At 37.3% G+C, this 26,426-nt stretch overlaps 1 protein-coding gene across 2 annotated transcripts in view; it reads left to right on the top strand.

Annotated features, from left to right (window-relative positions):
- GALNT1 (polypeptide N-acetylgalactosaminyltransferase 1) overlaps nt 1-26,426 on the top strand; it is a 133,095-nt gene that overhangs the window by 19,290 nt on the left and 87,379 nt on the right. The gene's annotated exons all lie outside the window — the stretch shown is intronic.

The raw sequence follows: 26,426 nt of genomic DNA, 5'->3' as shown, positions 1-26,426 counted from the left end.
TGTCATTGGCAAGTTACATGGCTAACCCATACTTTAACGGGATGGAAAAATGCAAATCTACCAGGTACCTGCCAAGAGAAAGGAAATATTTGATTAATAGCACTAGTGACTATCACAGTATCATGACAAATATAAAATCTCATCTGTCTTTCAAATTGTAGGTAACAGCTCAGGCTTCAAGACTTGTTTACCCTTATGGAACCAGTGTAGGTAATGGTATTGAAACTAACCTCATTGTTTTCTTAGCTCTTGTTTATTTAAGAGCCACTTTTAGACCGATTAACTAGGAAAAGTCCTCAAGAGGGGAAATACCAGTTTCTAGATTGGATCCCTGGTTCTTCCTGGAAGATACAGACTTTTTATTTGTCTCGGGTGATGCTGTATACCAGGGAAGGGGCAGAATATTTGTGGCTTCTTTATTTTCCATTAGTGGAAATCCTTCCCCATACCTGCCCCTCATCCTTTTAAAAGTAGTATTTTGGATCTGAATTCTGATGTCGGTAAAATCCCAGGTCAGACCTTTGGAATGTTTCAAGTGGGGTTCAGGATTTTTGATCAGATCTCTTTGTTGGTGTCTTTTGCTTTTGGAGGCTGAGATTTAAACAAATAGATTCTGACCATCCCAAGTGAGATATATCAGTCATAGCACTGGCCATATTTATAGCACCTTGCAGAGGAAAATACTTGACCCCTGCAGTCCCTATTCAAAGGTACTCTTGCTTGGTCATATGTTACACCCCTCAGAAATGTACACCAGACCTGAGGCAGCCAGGACAGGAGCAGCTACTATGATATGACCTGGCTTGAAAAATTAAGTGAGGGGCCCACTTGGTAGCATAGTGGTTAAGTTTGTGTGCTCTGCTTTGGTGGCCCAGGGTTCAAGGGTTCAGATCCTGGGTGTGAACCTACACACCGCTTGTCAAGCTGTGTTGTGGCGGTGTCCCACATACAAAATAAAGGAGGATTGGCACAGATGTTAGCTCAGGGACAGTCTTCCTCAAGGAAAAAGAGGAAGATGGGCAACAGGTGTTAGCTCTGGGCCAGTCTTCCTCACCATAAAAAAAGAAAAATTAAATGAGGCTGGCTATCTCTTCCTGAGAATTTAATTTTCAAGACTGGAACAGAGGCTCTGAGTCTAACATAATGCCATGAGAGACTAAAAAAGTCATGATCATCCATAGGCAGTCTGAAGAAGTGATGATGGGAAGGAAAGGGACAGAGCAGAGAGTTGATTGCTTGGGGATAAGAAGGAAAGAAGCAGGCTCCTGGAGTGTGTGTCATCATGTAGTCCTTGAGGTACACCTTGCTAATTCCTGCTGCTGGGGTCCTTGTGTTCTTCAGAGCTTTTGCATTTCTATTTCCCTCTGGGAGGTCCGGTTCTATGGTTATTTCTGCCCTGCTTGAGATTCCTGGATTTGTTGCATGCATTCTGTAGGATAGGGTTAGTTATTAGTACTTGTTACAGAGAGCCAGAATAAGGATAAGGGTAGCTGAAGCAAGGAAGAGGTACTACATTTTCATGTCTAAGTCTGGACATAGCTCGTGGCTTGTATGGTGGCTCCATGGTTTTCTGGGATCTTGATTGTTCTAGCTTTCTTATCTGCCATCCCAGGGTCTGGTCTTCATCCTCATGTTCTAAAATGGAGCTTGAGCCATCGCATCCCTGCAGGGTGGAGGAGAGTTGAAGAGGCATGCTCTGCTCCTTTTTAGACACCTCTAGCAGTTGCACAGAAGATTTCTCTCCTATTATATCAACTGCAAGGGAGACTGGGAAATGTATGTTTCTTCTAGTGGTCCATGTGCCTAGCAAAGATGGAAAGTTCTGTAACTGCAGGAGAAGGGGGCATGAATATTGGGAGATACCTTGCACTCTGCTTTATTTATCTTGAAAGTAAAGTCTCTTGTTTGAGGCTTTCTCTGTGGCTTGGTATGAAGGGAGCCTAAATCACCTTTCAGAATTTCCTTCTTTCATTTCATGCCTGTTTATACCTGAGTTTCTGCTCTACTGATTGCTTCAGTGAAACTAAATAAAATTCACTTGTTTGTTCATTTACTGAACATTTTATTAGTGTCTGTTGTACACTTCATTTATGGTCCTAGATATTGAGACGACACAAATTGAAATAATATGTGATTTCTGCCCTCAAGGAGCTCACCGTTTGGCAGAGAGAGATGCAAAGGTAAATAATAACACTGTGGGGTGACAAATGCAATAATGAAGATCCTCGTTAGAGATACAAAGTATTCCCACTAAGATGACAGAGAAGAGTGCTGGCTGCATCTTCTACCTCTTTTCTTACTTCAGGACACAGGAAATGAAGGCCCATACCCTGGCCCTAACTAAGCACTAGCCATGGTAGAGTACTGTCAGTCCAAATTCAGATACTGTTTCCTACAGGAACTTCCCAGTTCTTTGCTGTCAGTGAACAGAGTAAAAGCTTTTTAAAAGCAAATCCCCAAATCTACCACAGTAAAGAGCAATATACATATAATATATATATATAGGTATAGGTACAGTGCTTTATGTCATATAAAATTCTTCTCATTACAAACCCCAGTTGTCCAGAAATCCAATTACCTAGTTTTATCAGAACTAAGATTTCTTTTGGGCATTTTTTACATGATAGTCTTTGGTCGTTGTTAGACTTACCAGTAGTGTTTTGTTTTATTTTAAATCTTATCCTCATTTACTTTTTTCCTGCATCTGTCTTTAGAAAGTTGATCTTGGATTGGTATTAGTGCTGCCTTAGGGAATATCTTCACAATAAGCTTAGGTTGAAATGGAATTTTTATACAAAAAATTAAGGTCCGTTAAAGTGCTGTCAGTTTATGCAGATTACATAAGTATAACATGAGATTAATAAAGCATTGTTCCTGTGGCCCATCTCCTGGGATGTGCAAATAGCTTTGTTGTCTTTGACATGGTGTTTGATTATTTTACCTGGAGCCTGTTGCTACCATAGAGCCTCTTCTCTGTCAGATAATGTGTTAAATGTGTAAACTGAAAGCACTGCTAGAAATAATAGTTTATCTGGATTAATTGCAATTCTAAATTTTGTTGTAGTTCTTGACATCATAATACTATTGAGACAGTCAAAAAACAGGTTTTTCTGTAGGAGAATTATTTAAAAAAATGCAAGGTGGGGAAGACAGCATCAGGAGCATTTTGGAGAGAGCAGTGACTGCGAGACAAAGTGAACTATTTTTTTTATATTAATTATAATTTGCTGCTTGCTCTTCGCTTAGTATTAATCCCTTTACATTCTCTCTGTGCTTTGAAGACATATGTTGTAATAATGAGATCCAAAATACTGCTTAATATTTTTTATATTTAAAGGTGAAATGAATCCCAAGCATTTGAATTATCTTCAATGTACATTTGATTCTTTTTGATAGAAGTAAAAAATTGTTCTGGAAGTCATTGTTCTGAAACTAATAGAACATAGGTCACTTCAGTTTTTTTTGTTGTTGTTGTTTTTTTATGTTCATCGTGCCTGGAACCATGGAGGTATATTTTCATAGAATGACAGTGTTAGAATTTCAAGGAATAGGATCAGCTATATAATGTCAGTCCGTTGCAAAATGAAAATGCAGGGCCCCTTAGTAAAAAACTTCAGACTTTCAAGATGGTGACAGCAGAGCATTAAACCAAATGTGGGGCCCTTTGAAGTGTGGGGGCCCTGTGTGATTGCACAGGTCACAGGTCGATGAAGCCCGCTGTGCAAGGAAATCTTAGAGTTCACTTAGTACAGGCCCCTCCTTTTATAGATGAGGATGCATAACATTTATATGCAACTAGATGCTGATAAATTATTACTGTGTAGCAGGACAAGAACCTCAACAATAAAAAATGGGTGCTTCTGAAGGCTTTAATTTTTTTTGCTACCTTTAAATCTGTAGGCATATTTTGTCAGTGTATTTAAAATTACTATCAGTTATTCCCAGTGGTCATAAAAATAATGGCATGGGTAGCTGAAATAAATAATCCCCCAAAATTTTACCCTGAATTATTTCTCAATTCTCCATCTAACAAGGTGTGTTTTTTTTTTTTTGTCATATTTTCTGTCCTGCTGCAAGATTTATTGGCTTAGATTTAAATTTATTTATTTTCCTGTAAATTCTCTGAGAGCTCTAATGGACATTGAAAGGACCCACAGGAAGGAGAATGAAGAGAAGCAAATGGCCTTCATAATCTGCAGTGTGGATAAGTCCTTTACAGCTGAGCATGGTGCCTGTGTAAGTGTGGCAGGTGTCCTGTTGCTCACAGGACACAGGGAAGAGGCAGCATGTATTTGTTATTGGAAACCTGCAGTGTACATCCCTGTCGCTATAGTTTTTTAAATTAATTTTATTAGCTAGTAATCAAAGTTTTTGTTTTGTTTTTGCAAAATTACTTTTAAACTAATTATGACTGCTAATAGAAGTAAATAAATGGAAGCAGCTAGCTAGCTACTTAAGCATGATTCATGGTTAAATTACTTTAAAACTCCAATGTTGCCCTTCTGATAGCTACTTTTGGGGGGTGTTTTTATCTTGTTTCGTTAGGTTACCCAATTTTGTATGATGTTTTAACTCACAGACAATGATTTCATTTCATTTCAATTCAAATTAGACCTGCTCTTCTGGCACTGTAGAATACACTGGGTAGCCAACTGAAAGGAACTACTACAAAAGTTATGAGTAAACAAACTATTCATAGCGTGTGAAAATTACGAACATGATGGGGTTAAGGGTTTACTACCGTGTGGTAGAGCCACCTCTCACATAGCAGAAGTCAGCTCCGTTGATGAGAAAGAGTAAGAACTAACACTCTTTTAAACTAAATAATTTGGGAGTCATCTTTTACTGTTTTGCCAGCTAGAATGCTGAATCTGGGTTACTTAACTTTCAGTTTTTGGCTGAGTTTTACTGCAGTCCAGTGTCTAACTAGGAGCCTTTGCTTCCATTAAATACTGACCTGGGAGCTGAGACCTGTGATGTTGATACCAGCCACTTCTTGCACCGTTAGGGTAGAAACAGAATGGGGGTTATTCCTGTTTGAGAACATTGCCCTTTACAAAATGGCTCTCAAGTTTATAAAGTGCTTTAGAGATGAAATTCAGTTCAGTAATCTGATGAACATTTATGGAATGGAGTATATGTGATGTATAAGGCCCAGTGTTAGACTCAGTGATTGATAGAAAGATAAGACATAATTCCCACCTTTAAGAGATTAGACATAAAAATAGCTATAGTTAGAATAAAAAATGTGATTCAGTGATTTAGTCATTTGTCTGATAGTTATTAAGCACCTACTGCTATGAACCAGCCATTGTGCTTGGCCCTGTGAATTCAAAAATGCCTTCCAGAACTCATAATGAGTCCACTCAAATGAGTGAACTTGGCATACAAAAACACAGTGTGATGACATCAGTAGAGGTGGTATAGAGGGGGAAGTCTGAGGAATGAGCAGCAGTTCCTTGAGTCCCAGCATTGTGTCCTCAGGTATACCCCCGGTCCTGGGACTGTACAACCTCTTCCTGCATGGAGTTTGGCCTGAGTTTTTTCTGAGTTTAGCAGATGGACAAGCAAGAGCCATTTCAGACAGAGGAAACAACACATGTGGGGACATGGAAGCAAGAGACAGCATGGCATCTTGGGAACTAGGAGTGGTTGGATGAGACTGAGAAGCAGGGCACCTGAAGGAGGTGCAGAGTGAAAGCTGAAGTGTGGTTGGGGTTATCTTGGGCGGATCCCAAAGGCTCTGCTTGGGATGCTCTTCCATGGGATCTTCCTGTGGCTGGCTCCTGGTCCTTGCAGTCTCCTTCTCAGTGACACTGCCTCAGAGAAGCCTTTCCTGATCACCTAGTGTAAAGGAGCTGCTCAGTCACTTGCTAACACACCAAACCTCTCTTTTTTATTTATTTTCAGGGCACTCCTTACTATCCGACACTTTCTGTTTATTTTTGTTTATTGTCTGTATCCCAGTACTTGACTACAGTTCCATGAGGGCAGGACCCTGGTCTGTCCTGTTTATTGCTGTATCCCCAGCACCTAGAACCTAGCATAAAGCTGGCATTTAATAAATGTTTGTGGAATGAATGTAAGTATGAATTTTTTTTACTATGAATTTTGGATATTTTTTTCTGTAGACCAGTGGTTCTCAGTATTATTGTTCTCTAGACTTCTTTACATTTAAAAATTACTGAAGACCTGAGTTTTTGTTTTATGGGTTATGTCTGTTGATAGCATATTAAAGATAAAAACCTAGACATTTTTTAAAAAATTAATTCATTTAAAATAATAATAAACCCATTACATGTTAATGTAAATATATTTTTATGAAAAATAAGGGCTTTCCAAAACGAAAAAATTAGTGAGAAGTGTGGCATTGTTTTACGTTTGTGCAAATCTCATTAATGTCTGGCTTCTCAGAGCTGGATTCTCAAATCTTCTTTTGTATTCAGGCTTTTATGATGTCACATGTTGTGTAGCCTCTGAAACTCAGCTATATACTCATGATGGAATGAAAGTAAAAAGGCCGATAGTGACTTGGTGTTAGTATACAAATAGTGTTGACCTTGCAGATTTCTTAAAAGGATCTTGAGGATCCCCAGAGTGGGGATCCTTGTGCTGCCATTTTAAGATCTGTTGTTATAGGTGGATGGTTTTCAGACTTTTTAGTATCAGGAGTATGTTTTCAAATAATATCTTCTGCCAAGCTCCAGTGTATAGAACAGGTAAAGGTGGAGCTGTTTGGGTTAAAGTGCATATGTGTTGGGGATTAGGGAGGAGGGAGAAGTCCCTGGAACCCTTCTTTACCTTCTTCCTCATTCCTGGGCTAAGCTGCTAAATTGGCCAACGGATTGATACCTCCAGGGTGGGGAATGTTGTGTGAGAGAGAGTGAGGTGCAGGTGAGCATCCTGTGGGGATTTTCCACTCTACCATAGTTTAGATTTCACTATTTTATTTAATGGTTTTTTAATGTATCATAGCTTACTCCATTTTAAACATTGAAATACTAGTATTACTATTTTATAAAGGCTGTTTCCCCTTAAGTATATGGTCATTGGTTTGCTTTTATTTAAACAAGCCAAAAAGATTTAGTTGCAACCAGGGACCTAATTTTGTTTCTAAGGTTTACTTTTCCAATTTTGTGTAAGTAAGTAAGAAAATTTACTGAAATTTGCAGCAACCTTATAGAAATATTTATGTCATTAAACATTATCTGAGGTTTTTTAAAAGACAATTTGCTCTCTTTGTACATCTGAGAGTATGTAAAATAAATTCAATCAAGGCCCAGTATATAGTCAGACAAAAGTAAGGAAGTGGAGGAAGTCTAATTCTACTTGCCAAATACAGGAGGAATTCTCAACGGGCTGGAGAGTGGAGGAGGAGGGCAGGCCGCTGGTGAGAGCAAGACTAGAGCTTTGACAGTGCTTTAACCATCATTACCACTAGCTGATTTTAGTATGTTGCTGTGTTAAAATGCAGTTATTTGTCTGCCTCAGGAAACTGTAGGTCCTGTCCTTTGGGAGTTTTATCTGACAGACAACATAAAGTGGCCATGCTGGAACATTAATTCATTACCATCATTATTTATTATGGTATCATTAAAAAAAAATCATCTATTGTATATAATTATAACAGTGTTTATATAGAGTATAAACTCTAGCTTTATTGTCTACCTTTTAAGAAATGGAAGGAAAAATCGAAGAATACAGAGAAAAATCAATGACAGAATTACAGGGCTGAAAAAGTACTGTCTTGGATTTGGACTTAAATATTTCAAGGTGTGATTTAATAACTCAACTTCATACGTGATTCTTATGAAAAGAGAAAAATCTATTTTTTTTTTGTTTTGAGGAAGATTAGCCCTGAGCTAACTGCTGCCAATGCTCATCTTTTTGCTGAGGAAGGCTGGCCCTGAGCTAACAGCCGTGCCCATCTTCCTGTACTTTATATGTGGGACACCTACCACAGCATGGCTTGCCAAGCAGTGCGGTGTCCGCACCTGGGATCCGAACGGGCGAACCCCGGGCTGCTGAAGCGGAACGTGCGTACTTTACAGCTGTGCCACCAGGATGGCCCGAAAAAGCTACTTTAAAGAGTTATAAATAGGGCACATCTCCGTAAAAGATAGATGAGATATAATTGGGCAAATTGCCTTCTAGATTAGGTTTAACATTCAAAAGAACTGCCTAATAATGATACCAATTAATTTCTAATTATCTTTAGAAATATGAAAGAGAATTCTCAGCTAACCATTCTTTCAGGAAATATTTAAGTGCCTACTTTGATGCCATCATAAGTTTATTTTAAAATTTCATTTATTTTAATTTAGTTTTTGAATAGGTAGCCTCATAACTTTTTGAGCAGCATCTCCAATTATTATTAAAATTTTCCCCTATTTCTTTGAAGTGGATGGAGTCATGTAGTGTTAACATGTCTGTAGGCTGCTGGCCATCCTCCTTCACATCAAAAGAAGAGGAAAGTACTCAGAGTTTCTTACGATTTTATGTTTAATAAAAATTACTTGGTGGTATGTTGTTGGGAAATACTTAATGTTTTAGTAATAGCTAGCTTGTTTAAGATTGCAGCCCTTCTACTGCTGAGCTTTCTACCTGACTACTTCTTTCCATTGCTCTTACTACCTTCTATGATATAAATCAGTGTACATACGTTTATTCTTTGCTGTCTGCATCTCTCCTTCCACATAGGGTCTTTGAATGTGTTCATCTTTGTTTAGTTTACTGATACGTGCCAAGTGCCTAAAACAGTGTTTGGCACATATTTGTTAATCAAATGAATCATTTTTCCTTTGGCTTTTAGAAGTAGAGGTACATTTCTTCTGGGGGAAAATATTCAGGCAGCAGACTATTCACAATGTTTAGAGGCTTCAGTTTCTGGTAGTGTGGCAGAGTAAAGATTAAAAAAAAGTCCTCCCATATGAAACATTAAAAATGCTGGACCAGATATTCAAAGATATTCAAAATACCGTTTTTTTTTTTTTTTGGTGAGGATGATTGACCCTGAGCTAACATCTATGCCACTCTTCCTTTATTTTGTATGTGGGATGTCGCCACAGCATGGCTGGTGAGTGGTGTAGGTCCATGCCTGGGATTTGAACCTGTGAACCTGGGCTGCTGAAATGGAGCATGCTAAATTTAACCACTATGCCACTGGTCTGACACCTCAAAATATCTTTTAAATGCATAGTTGAGCTGACAAGCAAGTAAGGAAACTCCTCAGAGGTCAAAAACAAGAAATCTTGAATCCAGGGAGGTAAGCTAATGGTGATACTGGCTGCTATGCTGGGGGTGCTGGTATCTGGAGATCCCTGAAAGCCTAGAGCTTTGGATTTTGCAGGGTGACCGTGGGTCTAGGGATCAAGAATCTAGGTGAGATTCTTGCAAGATCAAGCAAGGTAAGAAGTAAGATCCAGAGACCCTTGTATAAAGCTGAAACTCCCTCAGAGGTGTCAGTAGGTAAACTAGGAAAAAAATTTAAAACGTGTCCCACAATGCAGGGGTCAGTAGGGGAAGTGTGGGGTGGGGTGAGTAGGAGTTGGATAAGGAGGGTTGCCTGTCTTAGCTTGTTTTTTATTGGAAAGGTAATATGGTCTTCCCTGAGAAATTATCACTACCAGTCCACTCTCACTGGATTTGGGGTTGGAGCTCATACTACCTGAATGTCCAATACAAAAAAACCAAAGCCATGAATTTAGTGAAAAGTGTTCTTGAGTTGTTAGGACTGAGAAGCAAATCACATCTTCTTTGGAGGACTATAGGAACATAGACGTCAGAGAATTGACACAGGTGAAGTTTCTAGGAACATGAGCTTACAATTAAAAAAAAAAAAAAGTTAAAAACACTTCAAGTAAGCCACAATGAGTTAATCAGCAGAACTAGGAAATCATATAGTCAGACATTCAGAAACTGCAGATACTCTAGTTGTCAGATACAGAATTAATATATGTTTAATATGTTCAGAGACCATAAAAATATGGGCTGAGGAGCAAGAGGCTATCAAAAATAATTAGGCAAGCTAAATTCAGTATATAAAGGAAATACTACATATTGAACAAAGGGTTTATTCCAGGAAGGCAGGTTTGGTCCTACATTAGAAAACCTATTAATGTAATTATCCACATGGACAGTTTAAAACTGGGGGAAAAAAAAGTGTCCAAAAAGATGCAGAAAAAGCATTTATTAAAATTCAACACTCTTTTAGAATACAAACTCATACCAAACTAAGGATAGGAGAGAAAGTCCATAACTTGAAAAGGACATATACAGAAAAACCTACAGCAAAAATCATACTTGATAGAAAAACGTTAAAAGTATTTCTTTAAAAATAAGCAACAGTATAAGGATGTCCCTTGTTACCTCATCTGTCCGGCACTGCACTGAAGCTATTAGTCAGTCAGTAACGCAAGAAAAGTTACGAGGCTCTAAGGAATGAACAAAATGGTTGTCCTTGGAGTTAGTATGAATATTTTCATAGAAAACTAAAGACCACGTATAACATTTTTAGGATTTATAGGAGTTAGCAAATTGCTGAATACAAGGTCAATATAGCAAAATCAGTTCTATTACTCTAACTTAGCAATTCACAATAAAAAAATGTAATAAAAATATTTCACAACAGTCAAAAAAAGCTACCTAGGAATAAATATAAAAAGAGATGGTAAGACCTTTATATAGAAATTTATAAAAGTGTATTGAAAGACATTAAAGAAGACCTAAACAAATGTGGGGACATACCTTGTTCGTAGGGAGAAAGACTCTCTCTTGTAAATATATCAATTAACCTGTCATTAATAGATGAATTCTTTGCTGTTTCAATAAAAGCTCTGCAGGATATGATTTCATTTGTTTGTTTTTATGGAACTTGACAAATTAATTATAAAATTTATTTGGAAAAGTGAAAAGCCAAGAATAGCCAAGATATTTCTGAAGACACTTGTCCTACCGAACTTTAAGACTCAATGTAAAACTTCAGTAATTGAGATTACTCAAGGCAAGGATAGACAAATAGATGATGGAATAAAATTGAGGGGAAAGCAAAACTGTACGTACATGGAAATCTGATGTATGACACAGCTAGTATTACAAATCACATAAGCAAATGGAATACTCTGTAAATGGTGTTGGAATTATTATTTAGCCGCATTGATAAAAGTGGTTTGTTACCTCACACCGTATAAAAACAATTCCAGATGGATTAAAAACTTAATTGTAAGAGGCAAAACTTAAGCATTCAGAATAAAATATTAGAGAATATTTTATGACCTTAGCCTTTCTTAACTAGATGCCAAAAGCACAATTGCTGAAGGAAAGGGTTAATAAACTTGGCTATATTAAAATTAAGATCTTTTGTTTCTTGTTTACAACAAAAAGAGTATGGAGACTAGTCACAAGGACACAAATAGGAGAAGATATTTCTAACACACATGATTGACAAGGGTTTTTTAAAAATCACAATATACACATGTGTATGTCAATACACATATATATATGTCAGTGTGAAAAAGATAAATGGACAATAGATAGGAAAAGCCATTTCATAGAAGAAAAATGAATAGCCACTAAATGTCAACAGAGAAATGCAAATTAAAACTACATTGACAAAATTATAAAACTTGGACAATATTAAGTATACCCCTGCAATACTCTATGGCAGAAGTCAGCAAACTTTCTGTAAAGGGCCAGATAGTAAATATTTTAGGCTTTGCAGAACATACAGTCTGTTGAAATTACGCATCTTTGCTGTTGTAGTGCAAAAGCAGCTGTAAACAAATGGAATGGGTGTGGCTGTGTTCTCATAAAATTTTGTTTATAAAAATAGTAGTTTACCAACCCCTGATCTATGGCACCAAAGTTGGTGAACTGTTAATACATCAACATGGACGAATCTTAAAAATATAATGTTGGATTAAAAACGTAGCAGAAGAATACGTTATGATTCTACATATGTAGATTCCAGACACAGACTATAAAGAGTTCAGATTTGTGGGTTTTACCATGATTACTGGGACTAACTTGACTTGAATTCTGAAGTTTGAATTCTGACCTTGACAAAGTCTCTGTGAGTTTGGGCAAATTACCTGACTTTTTAGTATCAGTTTTCTTATCTGTGAGGTGATGAGCATAATAGTACCTAGCTGATTGGGTTGTTGGGAGGATTATGTTATATAGTGCCCCTAAAAGTGCTTAGCACATAGTAAGTGCGCAGTAATTTTTGCTGTGCTTTCCTTCTCCTCCTTTAACTTCTATCCCTATTAAAAGAAAGGATATCCTTTCTTGCTTTGGGAACTCTAGGTATTTTTTATACAGCCTTGCACTGCATGTGGCTAATGTGGCTAGTGGTAATGCTTGAAATATCCTCACCCAGAAGTCTTGAGTAATGTTTAAATTTCTTTCATTTAGCATAGTTTGTGAGATGCTCTGATGCTTTACTGTCTTGTTTAAATTACCAGACTCACTGTAGCTTGCTACATACTTGACAAAAATAACTTCCAGCGTCACTTAACCTTCCTCTGTAGCATTGCGGAAAACTCCTTTCTCAGAACTCTGTCCTCTTTTTGGTTTTATGTGCCACTCTCCAGATTCTTCTCTGACCTCTCAGACCTTTCGGTTCTCTAAATGTTGATGTTCTGCCCACTGCTAAAACTTATGACTGTTCAGTTTCCTCAGCTGAAAAATGAAGACAAAACCCACTTGAAAGGGTTGTTAAGATAAAATTTTCTAATGCATAATCATCCGTAGAAGAACCCCATACCTAGAGATTCTGATTCATTTATGCTGGGGTGGTGTCTGGTAGGAAAACAAACGAAACTTCATGAGTAGTTCCTCTCCCATTTGAGCAGTGGTGATGTATGAATGTAATGTGTATGGCACATGGAAGGCATTCAGAGAGTTTTCCCCTCAGTCTTATGTCTGTGGTTGCTGTTCTCTATACCCTTCTGTCACACAGCCTAGAATCCTTTATCACAGATATTCATATTGATTGTCTTCTGTCTGAGGACAGTAACATTGTCTAACTCATCTTTGTTCTCCCGGGGTCTGATGAGCTGGGGTCTGATGAGATGCTTGGTGTGTAGTAAATAGCTACTTGTTAAATTGGAGTTAAATGAATGAATATATTCATGCCTTGATTTTATTCACAAAACAGCAATGTGTGCGATTTTTGGCCTGCCAAAGTAGGATGTTAAATCCATTCATAATCCTAACTTAGCTTTCAGCTCTCTGAAACAAACTTGAAAGTTACTTCTTTGTATTTCAAAAAGTTCTAACATATATAAAAGTAGAGGAAACAGTGAAATGAACCTCCTTAAACCTCTGTCCATCTTCCACGTTCAGCAAAGGTAAGGCTTGCCACGTGTGCCTTACCTCTTAATTCCCCCCCTCGCCTAAGTATGGTAAAGCAATATGAGACATCATGTTATTTCACCTCTAACATTCTTGAATATGGGTCTTTTAAAAATGAGAACATTTTCAAATCTATAATACTTTTATCATTCTTGGTAAGACTAACAATTGCTTAATGTCGTCTAATACCCAGTCCGTAGTGATATTTCCCCAGTGGTCCCTAAAGTATTTGTTTGAATTTGGTTTGTAGATTCAAAAGTCAAATAAATCACACACTGCATTTGGTTTTTATGAAAACAATCCTTATGAAGAAATAATACCTAGCTTTTGTTGTTTCTCTCCCTTTCTCTTTTTTTCTTTCTTTCTTTTTTTTTCTTTTTAATAACTCTCCCTCAAGGTTCAGGTTCTTTATAATAAAACCATAAACTTTGCAGTATCAGGTGAAGGTTTCATCTTCTCTTTTAAGACTGTTTTGCTGTTCTTTTTTTGGTAATCAAGCACTTAATGTATATAGGACAGTAATGCAGTTGACAGCAGAGCAAAATGCAAAACTGAAAGTTCTAGTTAAATTTAGCTCTTCTCTGTAGTGCCGTTAGGACTTTCCATTAAATCTGTAAATTATTTTATATTTGTTAAAAAGTATATGCTCTTTGATAATGTTTAAATATGTTTTATATACTTTATAGTTATTCCTCTGGAATTTATGGTTGTAAGAAGGAAGCTAAATCTAGGGTGTAACATAGTGTGTGTTTTGAAAAATCTACTAATGGATGAACTTAATTCTTAAATTCTCCAAAGCTTAAGTGGAGAAATGTCATCTGCAAAAATGTATGTTTTAGTTATATTTTTATTGGTAAAAAATAAGAACGTGTGTAACTGATGTTTGTAAGGAGAGATAACTCAAGTGTTTAGAGATTTTAGCAGAATACCTTTTGAGAATTAAGTGGAATTTAAAAAAAATAGTGCAGAAGAAATGTTTTGAGTTATTTATGTGAAGTAATAGCAGGATTATTTCAGGGGCTTTTTCAACAACTTTCCTGTTAACTTTCTATTATATTGTTAATATTGTTAAATGAACGACATCCTTGTTAGAGTGGTTTTTTGGGTCTGAGAGCAGGAAGCAAAATCTATCATCTGCTCCCAAAGAGCTAAAAAAAATTCCAAGAAAAGGCACCTGGCATGTTATTTTCTGGTATGGCTCTTAACTAGTATCAGTGCAGAAGCCATCTGAGACTAGGGGAAGACCGAATTGAGGGAGTGAGACTGAGAATAGCTATTCAGAGAAACGAGAGGCAAAGGGCCAGCAAGTTGAGTAAACTCCGCAGGAGAGAATGCAGAACAACCGCTCAAGTTATAAGCTAAGAAAAGAAGTTAAGTGGTATTAAGGAGAAACCAAATAAGAGAGAAACCAAATTAGGAAAAAAACCCACAAAAACAAAAACTGATGTACCAAATTGCTGACTAGTTAAGAAAATGAAGGGTATGTGTATTTTGCAGTGTGTGGTACCTATGATAAATCTATAAAGTGGAATTTGTGACTGACTAGAGTATCTTTCTGTAACACGCTAAAAAATGAACAAGGGTATTTTTTGTTTTGTTTTTTCACATGGTAACTAAATACTTCAGGACATTATCTTGGGCCAAAATCTAAAATCTATCCCTATCCCAAGTTTCTGTTTCATTTATTCTGTTGAGCAAACTTTAAAACTTTTTAGATCCCAGAAGGTCACTTAAGTTAATATCCAAGTAACATCAGACAGTATTTTAGGTGAAGTGGTTCTCAAAAGAATCATCATGTTTGCAGTTGTAAAAGACAAATTTCTTCTGAGCGTGCTATTGTCCTTTGATATTTTTTCTTCCTTCTCTCTTCCCAGATGATCCAGTTGTAGAGGAGGGAAAGTATGGCCCTGAGCTTTGGGGAATGCATGGAGAAGGAAAAATAGGGAAAAGGGAATGACAACAGAGATTTCCATTTAGTCTGCAAATGGGTTTGGTCTTTCTCATCCCTAGGCGAGAGCCAAGAGACTGTGGGCTCTTACAGTCTTGTTTATTATCCAAACTAGCAGTAGCGGTGCTGGTGGCAACAGCATAGTAACTGTCTGCACTCTGAGTGTGTGGTTGGCCAGTTTCTTGTGAATTCTTTATCCACTCTGGTTGGCCACCTCATAAAGTATACATGTTGTTTTGGCATTTTGGTTTGATCTATGGGCCAACAGTTGTCTGTGGGTGAACATTTGAGAATGTCTGTTTAAAATCTGAGAAATAAAAGATTTTTTTTAATAAAAAATTTTACGTATATAGAAGAGTACAATAGGAGAAGATAAGGAACAGTCATGAACCCACATTTCCCCTACGTCTTTTCTTAACGTTTTCCGCTATTCTGTGTCAGTTAGCATAGGTTTGGTTGCATCTAAAAGATCCTTTGCACCTCTTCTTTCCCCCAAAAAGGTGCTTTAAAGAGGTTTTTAAAGCACCTTTAAAACTCTCAGGACAAGGCAGCTGTATGATCATGAAGGACCCTACTCCTTTTTTCTGCTTTGTAATCCTCAGTTTGTGGCTTTCTTTCTCAAGGTCATCTCATGGTTGCAAAGAAGGTCCCTGCAGCTCCATTCTGTGTGTTCACATTCCAGACAGAAGGATAAAGGAAAGGATAAGGGCAAAAGGGCTGATGGCCCAGCAAAGTCAGTCCCGTTTCAATACCTTTCCCCGTAGCCCCACCCAGTGACTTTCTGATTTAATCTTACTGGCTACATTAATTTGCATGGCAGGCTAGGATATGTAAATTGTCACTATTAGTAATATAGTAGTTTGATTTGTAAGACAGAAGAGGAAAGTAGATATTTGGTAAGCAATAGCAGTCTGCTGCAATTTAGATCTATTAATTAATTAATTTATTTATTTATTTTAAAGATTGGCACCTGAGCTAACAACTGTTGCCAATCTTCTTTTATTTTTCCCCTGCTTTATCTCCTCAAACCCCGCCGTACATAGTTGTATGTCTTAGTTGCGGGTCCTTCTAGTTGTGGGATGTGGGACGCCGCTTCAACGTGGCCTGACGAGCGGTGCCGTGTCCGTGCCCAGGATCCAAACCCTGGACCACTGTAGCGGAGCGCGCGAACTTAACCACTCGGCCACGGAGCTGGCCCCAATTTAGATCTTTTATATAAAAAAAAAAGTTCCAATATGCTTGAAGCCCTTTCCTCCCTCCTCAGAAATAACCATAACATACTATATATAGCATATAAATTTGGTATATTATTTGCATGCATATTATTCTGTCTTTACAAATGTTTGTGTCCATGAACAGTCTTATTTTAATATGCTTTAAAACTGCATAAAAATGGAACATACTGTACATATCTTGCATATTGCTTTTTAAAATTTTTTTATTCAATATTGCTTACACACGGTGATGCACATAGCTCTAGTTTAATTTTAACTTGTATATATTCTGTTATGCAGTTCATTTATCCATTTTCTTCTTGATGTACATTTAGGTTGTTACTTTTTTCCCCATTGTAAACAATGCTGCAGTCTTTGTACGTGTGTCCTTATACATGTGTGCAAGATTTTCTCCAGGGTATGTACCTAGAAATGGAATTACTGAGTAAAAGAGTAGTGCTTTCTTCAGCTTTGCTAGATGTTGCCAGATTGCTCCACAAAGTGGCTGTGCCAAATTACAGTTGGAACAACGTTGTATTGGTGTCCCATTTCTTTATGCCTTAATAACATCTGTGTTTTTGCCAGTCTGATGAGGTCACATTTATTTCCTTGAATACTACTAAGGTTGAGCATATTTTCATGTGTTCATTGGCAGTTTATGGTTCCTTGTCTGTGATTTGCTCATTCATACTTTTTGGCTGTTTTTCACTTGTGTGTTACTGTTGTTTGTTTTGATTTGGAGAAGTTTTTAATACGTTCTGATACTAATCTTTTGTTGATTATTTCTATTGTGGATATTTTCCCCTAGTCTTTGACTTATCATTTAACTGTCAATGATGTCTTTGGTTGTATTAAAAAATTTAATTTTCATGTAGTAGAAATTATTCATTTTTTTCTTTTATGGTTTGTGCTTTTTGAGTACTGTTTAAGAAATTCTTACCTATCGAAGGTTGAAGATATTTGCCTTTATTTTACTATAAAGTTTTAGAGATCTGTGTCCTTAAATCTGTAATCCACCTGGAATTTTTTTTGTATGGTGTGAGGTTGGACTTTTATTTTTATGTATGAATGAACATTTATTAAATAGCCCATCCTTTTCGTACTGATTTGTAGTGCCATCTCTGTTGTATATCAAGTTTGCATGTTCATGTGGGTCTGATTCTGGACTCCATTCTCTTTCATTGGTCTTTTAATCTATCTCGGTCCATGTATCCCACTGACTTAATTAGTATAGCTTGATATATGATAGATGGAATTCTCTCACCTTATTCAAAATTTTGTTGGCTTTCATGGCTTGTTCTCCCTTGTGATTTTAAGATCTGCTTTTAAAGTTCTGTGGAAAAAACTGTATCGACGGGGGCTGGCACTGTGGTGTAGTGGTTAAGTTCGTGTGCTCCACTTTGGTGGTCCAGGGTTCTCAGGTTCGGATCCCAGACGTGGACCTATGCACTGGTCATCATACCATGCTGTGGCAGCATCCCACATACAAAATAGAGGAAGATTGGCACAGATGTTAGCTCAGGGCCAATCTTCCTTACAAAAACAGAAAAAACAAAACTATATTGAGATTTTGATTAGAACTGTATTAAGTATATAGATTAATATTGAGAGGATTTCCTTCTTTACTTTAATAAACCTTCCATACATGAACATGCTATCTCTTCATTTTTTTAAAGGTCTTTCTAAGCAATTTTCTAGTTATTAGCAAAAGAATTCATTGAATTTTTTATGTTGATCTTGTATCCAGCAACCTTCCTGAAAGTTCTCATTAGTTCTAATTGTCTTTATTTTCTTAGATTTTCTATAATTTCTTTTTTTTTGTTTTGTTTTCTTCTAATTCTTAAATCTTTTATGTCTTTTGCTTGTTTTATGTTTCAGATAGGACATCTAGTACATTGTTGACAGGAAGAAATGGTAGAAGACATTTTTGTCCTTTTCCTAACTTTAAAGGGAATGCTTCTGATATTTCACCAGTAGGTATTTTATTTACTGTAGATTTGGGGCAGATATCCTTTATCAGGTTAACAAACTTCATTCTTATTTCTAATTTCTCAGGATTTATTTTGTTTTTGTTTTAAATATCACGTGCTTGGTTGTACTATTTAGCATAAAATGTAAGTCCCTTGCAACTCTGTAATTCCGCTTACTCCCACCTCTATGCTTTGCTCTAATTTTGTCATATTTTACTTCTTCATATTAATAAATTGTACAATACAAAGTTGCAATTTTTGTTTCAGTCAGCCGTATGTCTTTTAAGAAATCAGGAGGGAAAAAATAGGCTTTTATATTTACTCACATAGTTACCATTGCAGATATTTTTCATTTCTCCTTGCGGATCTGAGTTTCCATCTGTTGTCATTTCCCTTCTGCCTGGAAGAACTTCCTTTAGCATTTCTTATACTTCAGATCTATGACAGATGAGTTGTTCTGGCTTTTCTTTACCTGAAAATGTCTTTGTTTCATATAATGAGAAGTCAGCCATTTTTTCTCTGTATATAATCTTTTTTCTCTGGCTGCTTAACATTTTTCCTGCTTTTTCATTTTCAGCAGTTTGAATATGATGTGCTCTAGTTGTGATTTTCTTTGTAATTATTTTGCTTAGGGTTCACTGGACTTGGATTTGCAATTTTATGTTTTCCCCAAATTGTGGACATTTTCAGCTGTTACTTTTGCAGGTACTTTTCTGCATAATTTTCTATCTGCTGTGGGACTGTGACTTCACATATGTTAAACTTTATGGTATTGTACCATAGCTCACTGAGGCTCTCTGTTTATTAAAAAATTTTTCTTTATTCTTAGATTTTCAGGTTGGATAACTGCTTTGGTCTGTCTTTAAAGTGACTGACCCTATATTCTGTTATCTTTAATCTGCTGTTAAACCTGTCAAGTGAGTTTTCCATTTCAGACTTTGTATTTTTGTGTTCTGCATGGTCCTATATGGTTCCTTTTTATAGTTTTCATTTGTTTGATGAGAGTTTCCTCTCTTCATTTATAGTTATTAAGTTCTTGAAGGTATTTATAGTAAGTAGCTGCTTTATTTGTTAACTAATTCCATCATCTGGGTAATCTTGTGTTCAGTGTACATTGACTACTTTTTTACTGACTGTGCGTCACATTTTCCTTTTCCATCTCTAGCAATTTTTAATTTTATTACTGGATATTGTGAATATGGTTTTGTGACCCGCGACTCTGTTTTCTCCTAAAGAGTGTTAATTCTTTGTTCTAGCAGGCACTCAACTGGCTAGACTTAAACTCCAAACTGTTTTCCCTGAATTGGGCGACAGCTCAGTTCTTTGAGCCATCTATCCGTTGCTTTTCTTTGGGGCCTCTGGAGTCTCTCCGTGTTTTGTGGTTCAGGGCGTAGCTAAGAATTGTGGTGGAGTTTATATATATATTTCTGGAGTTCCCTCCTTTCTAGGATTTCCTCCCTCACTTTCCAGTTGCTCTACTAGCTCCTAACTTCATCCTTTAATGCCACAAGCCAATGTGATTGTGATTTCCTTCTTGAGTTTCAACTTCGCTACACAGTGTTGGCTGGTATTTGCCCTCAGGCAAGCAGCTATGTGAAGGCAGATCTCACCTATATAGTTCCCTTCTTTAAAGGGTTGGTTTCTCTAGTTTCTGCCTATTAGTTTCTCCCCACTGCTTTTAAATAGTTGTTTTTATATTTTGACCAGAGTTTGTAATTGTTGTTTGTGGGAGGATTAGTCCAGTGTAAGCTGTTCCACCTTTCTCTGTGTAGGTATTTATTCCATGCTTTCACTTTTTTTTTAAAAGACTTCATTTTTTTAGAACAGTTTTAGGTTTGCAATAAAATTGAGAGGAAGATACAGAAATTTCCCATATGTTCCCTATGCCCCCATGCACAGCCTCCCCCATTTTCAGCTCACCAGAGTGGTATGTTTTGTTTTTTTTTAACGAAGGATAAACCTACATTGTCACATCATAATCACTCAAAGTCCATAGTTTACCTAAGGATTTGCTCTTGGTGGTATATGTTCAGTGGGTTTGGATTAATGTATAATGACATATATCCATCATTATAATATCCTCCACCCCTGGCAACCACACTGATCTTTTTTTTGTCTCCATAGTTTTGCCTTTTCTAGAATGTCATAGTTGGAATCATACAGAGTGTAGTCTTCTCAGATTGGCTTCTTTCACTTAGTAATATGCATTTAAGGTGCCTTCATGTCTTTTCATGGCTTGATAGCTCATTTCTTTTTAACACTGAATAATATTCCATTATCTGGATGTACCACAGTTTATGGATCCATTCACCTAGTGAAAGACATCTTGGTTGCTTTCAAGTTTTGGCATTTATGAATAAGGCTACTGTAAACATCCACAGTCAGGTTTTTATATGGATAGAAGTTTTCAGCTCCTTAGGGTAAATAGCAAGGAGCATGATTGCTGGATGATATGGTAAGAGTATGTTTAGTTTTGTAAGAAACTGCCAAACCATCTTCCAGAGTGGCTGTACCATTTTGTATTCCCAGCAGCAATGGATGATAGTCCCTGTTGGAAGAGAGTTCCTTGTCAGCTTTTGGTGTTGTCAGCATTCCGGATTTTGGCCGTTGTAATAGGTGTGTGATGGTATCTCGTTGTTTTAATTTGCATTTCCTGGATGACATATGATATGGAGCATCTTTTCATATGCTTATTTGCCATCTGTATATCTTCTTTGGTGAGGTTGCTTTCACTTTTAACTTTCCTGAATCCTTATTTTTTTTTTTAAAAGATTGGCACCTGAGCTAACAATTGTTGCCAATCTTTTTTTTCTTCTTCTTCTTCTCCCCAAAGCCCCCCAGTACATAGCTGTAGATTCTAGCTGTGACTGCCTCTGTTTGTGCTATGTGGGATGACACCTCAGCATGGCCTGATGAGTGGTGCTGTGTCTGCGCCCAGGATCTAAACTGGCAAAACCCTGGGCTGCCAAAGCACAGCGCTAACTTAACCACTTGGCCGTGGGGCCAGTCCCTGAATCCTTATGTTTTTGGTGTATGTCTCATAAATAGCATGTAGCTTTTATTTAAAAAAACATTTAACAACTTATCTTTTAATGGATACATTTAGTCTTTTAATCTTCGTTTTAATTACTTATGTATTGGGACTTATTTCTGCCATTTCATTTTGTGCTTTCTATATTTGTGTTTTTTTAATGATTCTAAATATTCTTCCCATTTTATTTTTAATTGATTGATTTTCTTATTCTTCTCTTTTTCAGCTTTGGTTTTTAAGTTATACATTCCATGTTTACTTAATTAGTTGTTACTTTTTAATTTTCAATAATACTTGATCTTAAGTCTAAAATTAATCAAATATCTCTACCCTATACCTTAACACAACAACGTTAAAATGCTTTTATTTCTGTTACCTTTATTCCTTCTTGCATGGTATTGCTTTCTGGTATTTTCATTCATTTAACCAATAATTACTGAACTCTTCAACCATGTGCCAGGTACTGTTCCATGGACTGTGGTCATAGCATTAAACAAAATACCATCTCTGCACTCATGAAGCTTACAAGATAATTAAAAAAATAATTAATATATATTATCTTGTAAATTAGTGTTTGGTGCTAGAATGGAAAGTAAAGCATTAGGAAGGGATAAAGTATGGCATTGGGGTGGAGATGCTATTTAGTATATGAGTTTCTGCTGTCTTCAGACATTTCATAAGATTTTTAGGGTTCAGGTATGAAAAACATAATTCCCGTGCTGAGGGAGCTTGCAGTCTAACCAAAGAGTCCCAGGAAGAAGATACAGATGGGGAGCCATCAGCACGTGGTGGGTGAAGCTTTACAACTGATCAGTTTGGAAAGGGGGTTGTGTAGAGTGTCAAGCAGCCTGAGGACAGATCCACTGCAGAGTGGGATGAGCCCAGTAAAGAAAATTGTGAAGCATGGTCAGAAAAGGAGGAGAACAAGAGACAACCCTGAGAGCCAAGAAAAGAAGAGGTGGTATTTTATTTATAGCCTGCCTATTCCAAAAATAAGAGATTGAGACATCAAGTAGAATGAATCTGAGAGACACTGGTCTTGGGGCCGGCGCAGTGGCATAGTGGTTAAGTTCACATGTTCCACTTCAGTGGCCCTGGGTTTGCCGGTTCGGATCCTGGGCATGAACCTATACACCACTTATCAAGCTATGCTGTGGCAGGTGTCCTACATATAAAACAGAGGAAGATGAGCACAGATGTTAGCTCAGAGCCAGTCTTCCTCAGCAAAAAAAAAAGGATTGGCAGCGGATGTTAGCTCAGGGCTCATTTCCCTCTGAAAAAAAAAAAAAGAAAGAGACTGGTCTTGGTAGTTAGAACATTAGAGTGACTTGATCAACAAATGATTGCATTGAAGTGAAGCCAGACTACACTGGGTTGAGGAGTTGAGAAATTAGAGATAGAGAATAAAGACTGTTTGCACAAAAGGTAGTAAAGGAAAGAAGAGAAAGCGATAACTTGACGGAAAGAGAGCAGCATTTTGGAACTCAGGGCTGAGGTTGTGTTTTGGCAAAAATACAGAACAAAGCCTTGGAGATTTGGGGGACTGTATGGCCAGAAAATAGTGTGGGCCCTTGGCCTGGGGGAGGTTCCTGATGGATCCTTGACTTCCCAGAAGGTGTTCCCCAGGATTCTTGAGATTTTCCATTGTTGATGGTGGCAGTGTATTTCCTAGTGTACTGAGTTCATGGTTGGGAGGAAAGATGTAAATTTTCTGAAATCACAGTGTTTTTTTGTAATGAATTGGCATTTGTATTAGAGAGAAAAGTAAAAGCCTGAGAAGACTTCCCCTGACCATTGCTCTTCAAACTCCTCAGGGTGATAGTCAAGATTTCCCCTGGTCTGAACACACCCCTTCAGTCATATCTCCCAGTTTGTCTGTTTTCTGTCCTCTAGACATCCCCTGCATTTTCTTGCCTCCCTATTTTAGCTCACACTGTTTTGTCTGTTTGAAATGTCCTCTTGCCTTTTCCTAACTCAGACAACAATTCCTTGGTCATTCTCCACCACCAGTTTCCCTCCATTGTGCATTGTAGCCCCTTTTAACTTGGCACCTCTCGCAGACATACAAAAGCATTTTGTAAATTGTGCAGTGCCACACAAACTTGCCTTGTTATCTCTCCCCCTAAAGTGCAAGCTGGTTGAGGACAAGGTCTGAGCTTTTTTCATATTTATGTACATCAGGCTACTTAATGTAGCGTCTCGCACATATTTGATATTTGTTAAAGTTTGAATGAATTAGGGGTATGTGATTCTGTGATAGATTAAATAATGCTGTGTCTAAGATAGGCATGTTATACACCAAGTTTGATTTTGTAGCTATTAAATTTATGTTGAAATTGTGCTTCTATGCAATCTCCTCTAAAAGTAGACTCCTTAATTTGGATCCTCCACTGATTCACATCTTCATTTTTTTCTTCAGAGGATACGTGCCCATCTAAATCAATAATTGTAGGTTGCAGAGTGGTGTATTGGGATGTTTTTGCTGTAGTAGCAAAATACTCAGTTAAACAATGAGGGCTTTATTATCTCATAACAAGAAGTCCAGACATAGATTTCAGGGTTGGTTTCTTCATTGGCTTCATGGTATCATTAGGGTCCCACATACTTTCCAAGTTTGCACTTTGCCATCCTCAGCATGTTGACGTTGGCTTCCCTCATGACCTCAAGATGGCTTTTGCACTTCTAAGTATGCTATATAAATGATAGCCAAAGGTGGAAATGTGTAGTTTCTCCTTCAGCATCTCTGTGCGGGAACATAACTTTTCCTGAATGCTTCCCAACAGATTTCCCCTCAGGTCTGATTGTCAAGATTTGGTCACTTGCACTGGCAAGAAGAATAGGACAGCCATGATTCACTTGGACCAATCAAGAATAGGTTGTCTAGTGGAGAATGGTCACTTGAATTCAGTTGGGGGTCTAATGCAGTAAAAAACATGGGGGGCTGAGGGTGGTATAAGGAACAAGCAGTATCTGCCTAGGTGGTATCTATGTGCTTTTGGCCTTCCCACCTGGAAAGTTAATATCCTCATAGATTTCTAAGAGGAAGAAAGATACTTTTTAAAAAAAAATTTTTATTGAGATTATGATAGTTTACAACCTTGTGGAATTTCAGTTGTACGTTATTGTTTGTCAGTCGTGTTGTAGATGCACCACTTCTCCCTTTGTGCCCACCCTCACTCCCCCTTTCCCCTGGTAGCCACTAATCTGTTCTCTTTGTCTACATGTTTAACTTCCACATAGGAGTGGTGTCATACAGAGATTGTCTTTCTCTATCTGGCTTATTTCACTTAACATAATACCCTCAAGGTCCATCCATGTTGTTGTGAATGGGACGATTTTATCCTTTTTTATGGCTGAGTAGTATTCCATTGTATTTATATACCATATTTTCTTTATCCAATCATCAGTTGATGGGCACTTAGGTTGCTTCCATGTCTTGGCTATTGTAAATAATGCTGCAATGAACATAGGGGTGCATGGGACTTTTGGAATTGCTGACTTCAAGTTCTTTGGATAGATACCCAGTAGTGGGATGTCTGGGTCATATGGTATTCCTATTTTTAATTTTTTGAGAAATCTCCATTCTGTTTTCCATAGTGGCTGCACCAGTTTGCATTCCCGCCAGCAGTGTATGAGGGTTCCTTTTTCTCCACAACCTCTCCAACATTTGTTACTTTTTGTTAAGGTTATTTTTGCCATTCTAATGGATGTAAGGTGATATCTTAGCATAGTTTTGATTTGCATTTCCCTGATGATCAGTGATGATGAACATCTTTTCATGTGCCTATTGACCATCCATATATCTTCTTTGGAGAAATGTCTGTTCTTGTCTCTTGCCCATTTTTTGATTGGATTGTTTGATTTTTGTTGTTGTTGAGCTGTGTGAATTCTTTATAGATTATGGAGATTAACCCTTTGTCGGATATACGACTTGCAAATATTTTTTCCCAATTAATGGGTTGTTTTTTTGTTTCAATCCTGTTTTCTCTTGCCTTGAAGAAGCTCTTTAGTCTGATGAAGTCCCATTTGTTTATTCTTTCTATTGTTTCCCTTGTCTAAGAAGACATGATGTTTGAAAAGATCCTTTTAATACTGATGTCAAAGAGTGTACTGCCTACATTTTCTTCTAGAAGCCTTTTGGTTTCAGGTCTTACCTTTAGGTCTTTGATCCATTTTGAGTTTATTTTTGTGAATGGTGAAAAAGAATGGTCAGTTTTCATCCTTTTACATGTGGCTGTCCAGTTTTCCCAGCACCATTTGTTGAAAAGATTTTCTTTTCTCCATTGTATGCCCTCAGCTCCTTTGTCGAAGATTAGCTGTCCATCGATGTGTGGTTTTATTTCTGGGCTTTCAATTCTGTTCCATGGATCTGTGCACCTGTTTTTGTATCAATACCATGCTGTTTTGATTACTGTAGCTTTGTAGTATGTTTTCAGGTCAGGGGTTATGCCTCCAGCTTTGTTCTTTTTTCTCAGGATTGCTTTAGCAATTCGGGGTCTTTTGTTGCCCCATATGAATTTTAGGATTCTTTGTTCTATTTCTGTACAGAATGTCATTGGGATTCTGATTGGGATTGTGTTGAATCTGTAGATTGCTTTAGGTATTATGGACATTTTAACTATGTTTATTCTTCCAATCCATGTGCATGGAATGTCTTTCCATCTCTTTATGTCGTCAGCAATTTCTTTCAGGAAAGTCTTGTAGTTTTCGTTGTATAGGTCAAGGAAAGATACTTTTATAGTATTTTCACTGAGCTGGTGTTGGATCTCAGTAATACTTTATTCATTGACTCACTCATTCGTGTGATAGACATTAACTGAACACCTATTGTGTGCCAGGTCCTTGTCCTCAGGTGGCAGCTGGCCTACAATCTAATGGAATAGGATGACTGAGGTAAGGGGGGAGGGCAG

Source organism: Equus asinus, chromosome 7, assembly GCF_041296235.1.
Source record: "Equus asinus isolate D_3611 breed Donkey chromosome 7, EquAss-T2T_v2, whole genome shotgun sequence".
Taxonomy (NCBI): domain Eukaryota; kingdom Metazoa; phylum Chordata; class Mammalia; order Perissodactyla; family Equidae; genus Equus; species Equus asinus.
The sequence above is the reverse complement of the archived record's forward strand: the minus strand, read 5'-3'. Positions and strand labels throughout refer to the sequence as shown.